The sequence below is a fragment of the Brachycentrus maculatus genome, unplaced genomic scaffold (genome assembly GCF_059751285.1).
Source record: "Brachycentrus maculatus isolate JH-2025_06_01 unplaced genomic scaffold, ASM5975128v1 h1tg000081l, whole genome shotgun sequence".
Taxonomy (NCBI): domain Eukaryota; kingdom Metazoa; phylum Arthropoda; class Insecta; order Trichoptera; family Brachycentridae; genus Brachycentrus; species Brachycentrus maculatus.
Window position 1 is genome coordinate 385,889 of NW_028280835.1, and position 13,743 is coordinate 399,631.

The following is a 13,743-nucleotide window of genomic DNA, read 5'->3' on the forward strand; positions in this document are numbered from 1 at the left end:
ATATCTATCCATTTTTTATTTAAATTTTACTTGGTAAGTACCACTTTTTCTTAAAATCTATTGTGATATGTAATTCGATGCATTCCGCATCATTTTCAAATACCATATTTGAATAATCGGTGTTTTAAAATGATATGATACAACTGGTATTTACCAAGTAAAACTATAATTTAAAATTAAAATTGTTATCCGATTTATTTCGTGTGATTTTTTTTTTTAAACTACTTGTGTCGGGTTGTGGTCCCCTGGTTAGTGTCACGGACTCTTTAGTCAGAGTTTCTGGGTTCGAACCCACTGTACCACAATTTGATACTAATTTAAATGATGAGCCGCTTGGGCTTTAATGAAGCAAAAATAGTATGAAATTGAAGTACGAGTATTTTCATAAATAACAAAAATACACACATATTTCTCTTTAAAAAAAATACAAATATTAATTGTAAAAGAAAAATATCTGTTTTTTAACACTTGAGTTTATTTTATTATGACGACTAATCTCGGAAGCTATGCTTCCATCTTCAGTTCTAAATGTAAACTTAAACATAAATGAATAATTAACTGTTATATAAATAAGGAGAGGGGTAAGTTAAGGGGAGGACGGGTTTGTCAAGGGGGTTGAGTTTGTAAATAAAGGAAAAATTTAAGTTTTTTTCAAAATTTAACTAGTCGTCATAATAAAATAAACTCAAGTGGTAAAAAAAGTATTTCTCTTTTACAATTTCACCACATCTTACCACAAAGGGAATGCCGAAATAAAAAATAAAAAATAAACAAATATTAATATTTTTATTTTAAAAAAATTGTCTCTTTATTAGCCCGAGTCGCAGGTGCCTCCCGGTCTCTTTAGTGTGACTCCGCGCACACATGTGCCGCCTCAAATGGAATCAATGTCATGGGAAAGGTGTGTCGCCGTCACGGGCGGGGGAGGCGGGGAGGCAGGGGTGCTTTCTTCTGCGGGGAAATGAGAATACCGCTCCGGAGAAAGGGGAGGGGGCCGCAGCGAGAGGCCCAGCCACTATCAGACGCCACTGTCATTCTCGTTTTGACTTTCGACCCGCCAGCACGCCCCAACTTTCCTCGTCGCGACGCCGGAAGCCCGCCACCGATAACGCCGTGCGGAAAATACGGGTGGGACCATCCACTGCGGCTATCGATTCTAGGCGTGCGATCGACATTCCATAGATCGATACTAGTGATAAAAACATTGACTTTGACAAACATTTTTGAAAAGTTTTTTTGCTGTTCTGTGGTGAAAATAACACTTTTTTTAGTTGTTAAAAAGTACAAGTTTGAAAAACATCCCTGATTTCACGTTCACTGGATCGGACGTTTTGTGTTGTGGTTTACACGGTATGTACTGATAAATAAATATTTTCATTGCGTTATTTAATTATTCAAAAAAACTGTGTATAAATCTTATTATATATTTAAAAAAAAAAACAGATTAGTACATATTAAAAACAGGATAATATGTTTCATACTATCAATTTTTACCAGTCTGATGATGTCAGTATCGCGAAAACATCGAAAAAACTATAAGTGGTTGTTTTATAATAAACGTAAAAAAAATTTACAATTTCCAATGCAAAAAAAATATAAAAAAGGAATTAAGAAAGACGTGGAAATTCATAACAAAAGAAAAAAAAACATTTTTTTTTAAATATTTGCATTAATTTATTATTTATTATGCAAATATAAATTAATGCAAATATTTATATTTGCATAATAAATAATATAATATATAGTAAAATCAGTATTTTTTTAACTAATAAAAATTGAATATCGATCACAATAGCCTGTACACTTTAAGTGATCAAGTTCTTGTTTTTTTTTTATTTTAAAGCAATTTTTTTAAATTAATTACGTAAAACGAGTTTCGTGCTATAGTAATACAATAAAAATGTTGACTGGTTATCACACCTCGAATTCATGGCCCAGAAATTCGTCACTAAGAATACCAAATCGGTAATATAAACCCATAAATAGTATTTAGGAAGCAATATGATTACGAGAAAGTTGTAAATTAGTATGTTAGGCAGTTTCGTGACCCACATCTTGTACGTTTAACGACGTTATGAATAAATTTTTCTATAATATCAAATCATACGCCGGCTTCATCTCCACTTCCCAAGACAATTTAAACATAACGGATTTATTGAGCACAATAATGTCCCATCACTAATTCGTGTACGTATATCGCCAGTGCACCCATACTCGCTCGTATTGTGAACGAATGTGTGTGTGCAAATTTAGAGGCATAATTCCGCTAAGAAGTGTACCACTTTTTTTTCTGCTATTATGAATCGAACTGTTATGCACGCATTTTTGTTTTAAATTGTTTTGAATTTATGAACTTTGTTGCAAAAGTTATTGATCATTTTACTGAATATTTTTCTCATGATCTTTATCTGCACTCAATGGTGTATAAAGCACTATATTTGATGTAGTGTTATATTGATCGTTACTTACATTACCTACGTTAACTTATCGTTTTTAGTGTAAAGTGATATATCCTACGTATCAGGTATATTTTTGAGTATTAATTATTTGAATTTATTCAAAAAAAACTTTATTCGACAATATTTATTCAATTGTCATGGAAATCTAACCTGCTCATGTAAATAGTCAAATGCCCAAATTATTAGACCATAAATGCGTTTTTTTTTTTACAGGATAAAATATTTTTTTTATAGTTTTATGAAAAATGTTTTTAATTTTTATAATGATATATAATTGGTTATTTTTATGATTATTTCAACGTAAAAAATATTTTATTTAAATACATTTGTTTACATATAATAGATTTTGGTAGCTTTCGTTGCGAAAGATGTTGGAAGTCTGTGAATTCCAGGGCTTATGATCAGGCATTGGCTGGCTTAAGCGATCACTTTAAACATATGTGTAACCTTCACCATAAGGTCCATTATCAAACATGATATCCTAAAGATATATAAATGCAATATTATCGGATTCATTTCGTATGTTAGATGTAATTTTGACAGATGTGCACAGTACTGCCATAAGTTAAAAACATGTGAAGTATGTAGTTTTTTGCATATTGCGTCAGACTGGCGAAGTTGTGTAAGGTTTTATTGAAAATCACACTTCATAAAACGATTTATTTTCTGTGTGTTTTTCTCAATCAGTCCATATTTTTTTTTTTGCCTGGTAAATATGTAGAATAAACACTAGGGTATTATATGATTTTACCTACTTATTTATTTGGCATTTACTGAATAGGAATAAAACACAAGCATTTAATGCAAGAGCTATTTAATGTAAACATGGCTAGTTTTAAAATCTAAAGATGTTCTCAAAACTAGTGGTGTTTACATTAATAAATTTTTAAGTTAAAATTCAGTAATTATCAGAGTTTTTATTTTTTAAATTTAAAGTATGCATTTCGTATTGATTGATCCATAATATTTTGTTGAGATATTTACAAAATCAGAAATTAGTTTAAACTATTTTCGATTTGTGGTAGTTCAAGTCCCTTTCTTCCTCAAATTTCGTAAAAAAATTATCATAAGTATTTGAAAAAAGTGACCAAACATACATATATAGTTGGTGCAAAATTGATCACGCCATCGAAAGATGCTACAATTTTTACAAATGGCCTAGTGCGACAATCATATTTGACATTTGTAATTAAGATAGCTGCAGAATACAAACAGATTGATGAAATGGGCACAAATGTGTATCAACATTGGCGGCAGCCACTTGACCGATATCACCTTTTCCACTTAACAGAAAAATTGTTAAGGTCCAAAAGATTTCTATTACTCAAAATCCTTTTTTTATTTACTAAAAAAGTATCGAAAACAAAATTGGATACTCAATTTTGCGCAACCCTAAATTTGTTTATGACGCCATTTGCAAAAATTAAAACATCTTACGATGGGGTGATTAATTTTGTGCCACCCTGTATAACTGGTTTACATGGCGTTTTTTTGTTGTATTTACATGAATATTTTATTAAGTGCTGAAAGTATCTAACTGACTTAATGATGTTTTATCATTTATGGCTCAGGATTAGCCTGGTTTTAAGTTCAATGTTTTATCATTTATGACTCAGGATTAACCTGGTTTTAAGTTAAAATAAGCAAAGCTTTTAGTAGGATTTCATTTATCGATTCGGCAATAACTTGTGGTCATATCTTCCATTTAAAACATATATTTAATTAGTTTTTGACATCTCAACATGATAGATGGAGAAAACATGGAGGTCTGGGGTCAGTCATAGGCTGCTTTAAGTGATCACTTTACACATGTGTAACTTCACCAATTCTACCCATGATTGACAAACACACTTTTTAAATTCTTGATGGTATGAGGCAAACTTTTTATTAAGCAGGTAACTCTTTCATGAATCCTGGATTATATTCACATATATAACGCTAGAAAACATCATTTGCATATTGTATTTAAGCTTGTAATTTGACCAGTTAATTTATTAAAATATTTTCAGTATGTCCAAATACTTGTTCACAAATCTGGATTATTGGAGATAATCCAAATTTGTGAACATGTATTTGGACACAAATATTGTACTTAAATTTCACTTGGTAAATAAATACCGCGATAATATTCAACACAGTTGATTTAAGTAGACTCTATATATGGTCATTGACTTCATATACATTATGCCTTTTTTAACCGTACTTACTTCAAAAGTGGTATTAACCTAGTAAAATTTAAATTAAAAAAAACTAATCTAGATTTCCCTGAACTTACGTGCTGTTTATTCAATTAGTCTTTTAGTACCTAATCAGGCCAGTTAAGGGGCATAGCTTAAAACAATAAATCTATTTAATTATCCATAAAGCTCATTGAATTCAAGTATGCTCAACTATCCCGTGAGAAATTTGGTAGCACACTTAAACATCTGTTTGTGTTTAACTATTTGGTTTAAATTTATTCACATTACAATACCTTGTGGTTAACTTGTCATATTTACCATACATCAAATACCAGAACACACTTATAGATTAACTTCTTCTTCTTCATCAAAACTATATCCACACCCCAATGGTGCACAGGGCACTGCATCATATAAACGCAGTCATCGATAACACATGAAGGAAAGGAAGCGCAGGAGTTATCACCTTGCCTTCATGTAACTAACGATCAAGATATCACTGCGTCAATACGATGCAGTGGCCTATGCACCGTTGGGTGCGGTTAAAGGTTAGAATAATATAGATAAACGCAGAGAACGGCCAATGCATACCTTATACAAGCGCTTTAAGCACTGATATCGCGTAGACCGAGAGATGTGGTTTTCGAAAAAAACATGCAAATTTCAATAACGACTAGAATATTACTGTAACAAGTTTTTAATGTTCAATCGATTAGAAAGATGACAAAATGTTCACAATCTTTGGGACAATTAGAAAATATTAAGACAGAATTAATACTGCCCTTGAAGTTTGAGCGTTTTTACTTACTTATTTAGTAGTTTATTTTATGCTATATATAAAAATTAAATTGAATACCTACATATTAACATCCCTTCTGAAAACAGCTCGTAAAAACCACGCGTTTCCTACCCATTTCACTGATTCATTTAGTCACATTTTGGTATTTTGTATTATAGTTAAGTAATGCATTCGTTAATAATTTCTAATTATTTTACTTGATAAATACCACTAGTTTCTCAAATCTATTGCGTGTTTGATGCATTCCGCATCATTAAACAATGATGCAAAACGCGTTGTCACACGTCATGATAGATTTAAGAATAATGATACCCAAAAAGTAAAAAAATAATAAAATATTAATGTTATGGTGTTTTAGAAGAAAAAAAAGCTTTCATTGTGTTTCATATGACAAATTCAAAACACACTGTGATTAAAAATATAAATCAGTGTAAATTATTCAATCGATTACAAGAGTCGCCCAAAGTGAGTTTTTAAATTTCTTAGGAATGCTGTACGTATATGAAGTAGGTTTAAAAAAAATCATTGATCGAGTATTCTGCAACTCCTCCATTCGCAATTACGTATCTCTTTATGCGAATGTATGTGTCTGCATACATGTGCGAGTGTGTGTATGCGCGCGCGTGTGTTTGTTTGTGTGTGTGTGTGTGAGTGTGTGTGTGTGTGTGTGTGTGAGGCGGTAGATTGACCGAAAAAGGTCAAGTAACCACGGTCAAGGCTTTGACCGAGATTCGGACTCCGAAATCTGGGACACTTGCAGCTCGCTAGACGTCCGTTCGTTAAACTCGGCAGGCTTGCAAACCGCGTGTTGGGAAACTTTGAATTTAAATGAAAATTAAAGTGTAAACGTGCTTGAAAAAGGCTATCGATGCAGTAAAGGGAAAAGCTCTAACTGGACCTTTTATTATTAAAAAATTAGTAAGTTGCAATTTCTAATAGTAACAACGTTTAAAAAAAGCGAATATGCTCGTAATGGTGCGATTTTGATCTGTAATTATTGAGTTATGTAAAATATGACATTTTCAATCGTAATGAGGTGATTAATGAAAAAAATACAAATCGTGCCCTCCTCTCTAAAAACATAATTGAGATTTTACTTTCACGTAATATTTACAATAGCATTATGCGTAATTTATCAGATTTGCCCTTGTCATAAAATGAAACATGAGCTAAGATTATTTATAAAGCACCATTTTTGAAACATACTACCTCAAGGGCGCTTTGTTGTAATATGTTATGAATCAAAACAGTAATTAATGTAACAAAACTCTCTCCTTATCATTCATATTTCACTTTGAGAAGTACCACTTTAAAGCGGTATCACACAAAGTAAACGATGAATCATAAAGACAGTGTTTTATTTTTTAAATTCATTTTCATTCAAACCCTTATCCACACCCCAGTGGTAAATAGGGCACTACATCATTTAAACACAGTGTTATCTTGATCTTTAACACATGAAGGAAAGGTATTCAGTCCTCCGCTTCCGGTACCAGTCCAAGGTAATATTGAATAAATATAAGATTGAAAAAATCACTTATATTTATTTGACCCCCCTGGGAATCGAACCCGGGACCTCCAGTGCGGTAGCCGAGCGCGCTGAACATTATACTACGGAGGCGGAGTGTAATATTACTATACCAAAAAATTATCAATGCTTTTAACATACAAAATAAAGTTAATAAAGACTTACTCTCCTTTAGGTGTGTTTTTGATTGCCTTGTCAAATTTGTCGCATTTGTAACATCAAGAGGGTCGCATAGCCATCGAATGCACTTCAAACATATTTTATAAAAATATATTTGAAAAAACCGCTAGAATTTTCAAGCAAAACATTTGTTTCATTTAAGTTAAAGCTAAGAGCAACATTTTTTGTCTCGTTTTTTTTTTCGCGGAGCGGATAAACGCATGAACAGCGCCAGTCGTTTTGATAAATAAATTGAATAACAAAATTTATGTAAAAAAATGTTGAGATATTTAAATTGAAAATATGAAAAGCTCCTAAAGGGAGACAAATATGGGATTTGTGAACAAATGAATTTGTGATTTGTGAATTTATGAGGTGAATGTAAGTGGAAAAAAGAGCAGAGGAAGACCGAGAAAAACATAGCACGATCAGGTATGCCAAATACTTGAAAGTGGTCAGGTTAGGAGTCGTAAAAATCGGCGGGTATGTATAAGGAGATGCATGAACGTGGAAGAGGCAAAGAATGTTTGCAAAGGCAGAGTGGTGTGGCGTTCTATTCCCTCTGCCTACCCCTGCGGGGAAGCGGCGTGATGGTTAGTTAGTGAGTTAGTTAGTAAACAAATAATTGTGCACGCTCAAAATATTGTGAATATTTGAACTGGTCGATTTTTTTTTATAAAAATTAAAAATGGCATTGTCGAGCGAATCTAACATATATTTCATAAATATCTCTGCTAGTTAAAAAAACTAAATAAACTCAATCGAAGATGGAGCCGAGAAACAGCATGTGAAAAAAGGTGTCAATTGAAACATAAATATGTATAACATCCGAAATTTGAGTAGCATACAGTTGTCAATCATGGGTGAAATGGTGAATGTTACACGTGTAATGAAGTGATGTATAAAGCGATTGTAAGCTCTGTAATTACCCAAACCATGTCATGATTTCAAATAAATATTTAAAATAAAACGAATATGCTGATGATAGATCTTGTTCATAAATCAGGATTATCTCCAATTATAGGAGTTATTTATCATATAAGTGTTTTTATGCTCAATGTAAAAGCTTCTTCGTCTCACTAATAGATGTCACTAGTGAAAATTCTAGTGATTCTTGTACCTACAATACTTCAAAATCGGATCATATATATAGAACTTCCAAGAATTTGAGTAGTGTGGTTGTCAATCATGGGTAGAATTGGTAAATGTCAAACTTGTCTATAGTGACCGTTTAAACCAGCCTATGACGGTTGTCAATGCACAGGTTTTAATATTCGTCTTCATCTTTGATGAAATGTCAAAAATAATATGAAAAATAACTACTGTAATTGGAGATAATCCAGATTTGTGAACAAGTATTTGGACACACTCAAAATGTTGTCAAGATATCAAATAAATATTTAAAATAAAACGAATATGCTAATGATGGATGTACTTTGTTACGAAAAACAATTACAAAATGAATCATTGAAAAAAATGGTCAAATCGCCGCATGGGAATGAGCGTTTGACTCATTAACACAGTACAATGAGGAGTCGACATATTATTATGTTGGCTGTGATCATTATATGTTAATATGCAATACGGTATCACGCGGTGGCTAAAACAGGTCCAAAACACACGGCCCGAGCGACAAAATGCTCAAATTGTGTAAGCCAAATTAGAAGCACTTAGTGGAAAGTTGTCTCGCGTGGCTCGGAAGATCCGATGGGCAAACTGGTATCTTTACTAAGTGCTGGCTACTCGGAGCGTGTGGATATTAATGTGGGTCAGTCAGTCAATGATCGGATTCCTTTTGAGAATCGAGACCCCTTCACTTGTTCCGTCCTTTCTACCTCTTCCTCTCATCTTCACCGGTGGCACGTACTGGATCTTGAATCCGGTTTCCGAAACACCTACAGAGGTGTTTTTTTATTCCTCTTCCGTTTCGATTTGTATTACCGATGTGTGCGGTTAAGCAAATATTATTTATGTCGTTTTAACCACAAACAATAATGTAAAAACTAGAAAATAATTTAATGTTTCGTTTCACTCGGCGGGAAGGGTAATTTTACCTTTTAATTCGAATCGTAAATTACGTGTCAGTTATTTTTACGCATGACTTTTGTAGCATCTTTTGATCTCATTTCGATGTATACAGTATGGTCGAATGTTATCACTTCTTTTCAGAGATGTTTATCTCTATTATGAGCGTGAATCAGCCCGCAGATAGTGTGTTAACACCACGTTTCTCTTATCGTGTCGGCATTAATTATTGTTTTCACTATTTATTGATTTGGCATTCACTCTGTGGGGTAATGATTTAAAAACAAAAATGAGACCACTTTTGAGTTAATTAATGAAAATACGATTTGTTTCAAGAACCAAAGATGTTCTCATCAACAGGTTAAAATATTAACAATTCCACATTCATGCATCTCTTACATACATACTCTTACATACTCGCCGATTATTCCTACTCCTGAACTGACCACTTTTTAAACTATATAACACTGACAAGCTTTTAAATTATTGATCACGTCAAGTTTTCCACGGTTTTCCTCTGCTTCATTTCCAACTACATTTGCCTCATATATTTTTTAACCATTCTTTCTCCACTCATTCGTTTTACATACCAAAATCCATCTTAATGCACTCAACACACCTGTCTTTATTTTATATCCAATATTTATCTCAACATTGTATTTTTTTAAATTATTTCACCATACGAACATCTATCATACAGGCACTTGTAAAAATATGCGTGTGTGAGGGTGTGTAAATATGTATATTATATAATGTTTTCCGGTAATATTTCATCTTGCAAAATTTTGATCGTCTTATTATTAACTTTTCCCATCTTTATACGTTCCTCAATTCTGTGTTTTTTTTTTAATTACAAAATAAAACGAACCGTAAAGTTCAGTACTTGTTTAGAGACGAGAACACATTTTCAGTATCGTCACCCTTTTTTTTAATTCATCTAGCAGAAAATCAACCTCGATACAGCTGAACTTGCAAATCCTCTGAAACTATCCAAAACATGCCTACAGATAAATCTGGTCGGATTAACTCTATCGCGTTATGTGCATCGCTCTGTAGATATTTAAAAGTACAATCACCTCTGTATGTTTGTGTGTTCCGTTTCTGGATTATCATAATAAATCAAAATACAACGGACTTTATTCGCTACGAAATCGCTGATTATACATTGTAGTTATTGGAACAGACGTTCCCTAGATGGGTACAAAGCGAGATTATGTACAGTTGCAAATATTTTTTACTGGACATTCATAAAGAAACTGTGCAATGGTTATTGATTCGAAATGAACAGTGGCGAATTTTCATCTTTGAACCAAAAACGCTTCATTTAAATTATATGGTAATTATAAAATTAAATGGAACTCACTGAAAGATGATGATAGAACCCATTTGATTTTTTGAAGTTTAAAATTTAAAATTTAAAATTAATTACTCATCAAAGCACTTTTTAGTATTTTTATGTATGTACTAATTTCGAGAACTATAGATATTCTCATTAACGGGTAAACATACAAACATTTGTTTACATATGTATATGCTTACATGTATGGTTTGTGTTTTAAGCTATTAATAAAAATATCTGTAGTTCTCGAAACTAGTCGTGTAAACATTAATAAACTCAATAGTCGTATTATACAAGTGTTTTATTTTAATATTTATATCACCATTTCTTTCCATAAAGTTAATATCAAATCAATAAATAATATGAATTTTCAAAATTATAACATTAAACAAATGTAAATACGCTTTCTTTTATAGTTCTACCTCAAAATACATATAATAAATATATTACTAGCAAGTTAAGTAGCGATTACAAATGTTTATTTATTATTAAATAAACCAAATACTTCGAACCTAAAATTAAGATTTTAATCATTGTGTGTCTAAGGATTAAAATTTGTCAAAAAAGTGTTTGTTTTCGTACTTTAAAAATTGTAAAAAAAAACCGTAAGATCATTTTATTATTATAGATATTTCACGAATTTTTAATAATATTTTAATCTCACGTACCAGATTCAATGATCTGGTCGTTAACATAAATCAATGTGTAATAAAGACAGGGAACTATCGCATTGTTTATTATATAACAGTGAGTGTCTCGTAATAATGAAAATTTGTACAAAATAATTCATGAGTTGGAGCCATAACGTATAATTTATCATCTCCCGAAACATGAAAATTTCGACAAAACATTGCCTTCGAATACGCGCATGTTTTAGTCTACTATGACTTATAGAAACATGTTTCCTAAGACGAATCGCCTTCCTGAAAACAATGGCAGCGCCATCTATTGAACTTAACACCAATATTAAATAATGCTAACGGCTTACAGCGTGCCTCTCGACAGCTCCTAAAACATTAAAATATTATTTATACTCACAAGCATTCCGGAATTAAACATAACTGAAATGTGAGCAATCTCTTTAATTTATTTTCATTTAACCAGACATATTCTTCCTAGCTACATTTATTTATTTATTTATTGAACGGCTGAAGCCTTTAAGATAATACTTATATACATTATATAATGAAAAAATACACCAATAGAGAAACAAAAATTCTTATGACAAATAGTCTTATAACATATAATCATAATTAAATAACAAATAGTAAGCACTGGTAAATACACGTCTCCTTCAAACACTATCAGCGAGGAGCAAGAGAGAGTGAAACACAACGTTTAAATTTATCCATTATAACATGGAGAAGGAATGCTGAGAAAGTACAGATTTCAAGGAGGATAATAATATATTACATAAATCTATACTTTCAAAAGCATTGGCTAACAAGTGAAGCCGCGGAATCGGAGATCTCAGCTTATTGTCGTTGTAGACTGCTGGAGTCAGCTCTCTTCGTCCTCAGGATATATGTCCTTCTTTCCTGGACAACGTCACCTAGGCCATGCCTTCGAATCGTGTTAACTTTCTGCAGCACCCATGAATTCCTTGGTCTTCCTCTAGATAACATTCGAAGAAGATCCATTTCTATTGCTTGGTTAACTTTATTTAACTAGACTGAGCCAAAAAATCGTGTGGCTTGGTAAAGCTAATAATTTATATTTTTAAAATGAATAAAAATCTCAAGTCTACCACTGTTAATACTCTTATAACAAAACTGTTACAATACATTAAATAAATTAGAATAAATCAAAAGAGTACGAGGTAGTGAAAGGAATTAAAGTAATAGGTTAACTGATTCGTAATTATTGTAATTTATATATTTAAATGATTAAATCAGAGCCCAAAATCAGTGTAATACTAATGTAATATAACTATGCCATACATAATATTTGTATCATAATACCAGATCATATTTAAATATAATTCATTTTCAATTTCCCACAGTTGTAACGGATATCATAAGTAACGAATATAATAATAGTAACCGAATCAAGAACACAGGTAATTTAATTTAGGATGATCATTGTTAGAGCATACAAACCATTAATATTAATGTAGTTTGAGAACAAAAAAATGAGTTCATGTAATAATTAATACTATGTTTTATTATTTTCCATTATATTAAGACAATATCCGAAATAACATACACAGAGTAAATTGTTATTAATTAATTAATCTCTATTTTAAAGGTGAAGTATGTAAGCCACTGAGGTGCATTATAAATTAACGTTATTATATTTTATTTATTGTTTCTGCATTAACTTTGTGGTAAGACATGTTACAATGATTAAAGAAAACATTTGTTTTTTACCACTTGAGTTTTATTATAGAGTACATGTTTCAGATGTTAAACTTCCATCATTCAGGTCTGTATAATAACTCACAGTTATTATACAGACCTGAATGATGGAAGCTTAACTTCTGAAACATGTAGTCTATAATAAAACTCAACTGGTAAAAAACAAGTGTTTTCTTTAATCATTGGAACGTTATTATGCATACAATTAAAATTTAAAAATACAAACCTATTCTTTAAATGATTGTGTGTTAAGCTACCGTTCTGGAGGTCTCGGGTTCGATTAACGGGGTGAAGTGAAAATAAACATTAGTTATTTTACATTCTTTTATTTATTTAATATTACCCTGGACTGGGCTCTGAAGCACAGGAGTGATCGCCTTGCTTTCACGTAAGTAACGATCAAGATAACATTGCGTCAATCTAAAAAAGCGCCCTATACATCATTGGGTGCGGATGAGGTTAAGAAGAAAATAAAAATGATTGAAAGAAATGACAGTACACTCAAAACAGAATAAAGTAATATTAAAGACATGTTTTGAATAACAAAACATGTCAAATTATTAAATTATAAAGTTAAATAAAAAATGAAGATCGTGTTTTCACACATTTGCCAGATTGAAAAATAATTAAGGGTGTAATTTTAGAATCTTATATACGTTTTCGTAAGGGTCTCTGCTAAATAAAAAGCGTACTCAACTCAATCATAGATGCCGCCGAGAATTCACATGTGAAAGAATGTGTCAATTATAATACATATATGTACAAGATCCAAAATTTTGAGCAGTTTGGTTGTCGATCATGGGTAGAATGGTAAATTACTTAAACTAGCCATGACAGGTCACAGTCTATAGTCGTAGCCTATAACAGTAGAACGTAGCTTGTCAAGGGTGTCTTAAA

General features: G+C 31.7%; 1 protein-coding gene across 1 annotated transcript in view; it reads left to right on the plus strand.

Moving 5' to 3' along the window:
• The first annotated feature begins 1,033 nt into the window (after positions 1-1,033).
• Positions 1,034-13,743, plus strand: part of dy (transmembrane protein dusky) — a 65,326-nt gene continuing 52,616 nt past the window's right edge. The window contains exon 1 of the mRNA XM_088257383.1: positions 1,034-1,350. The gene's annotated coding sequence lies outside the window, so the exon portion shown is untranslated. The remainder of the gene's footprint in view (positions 1,351-13,743) is intronic.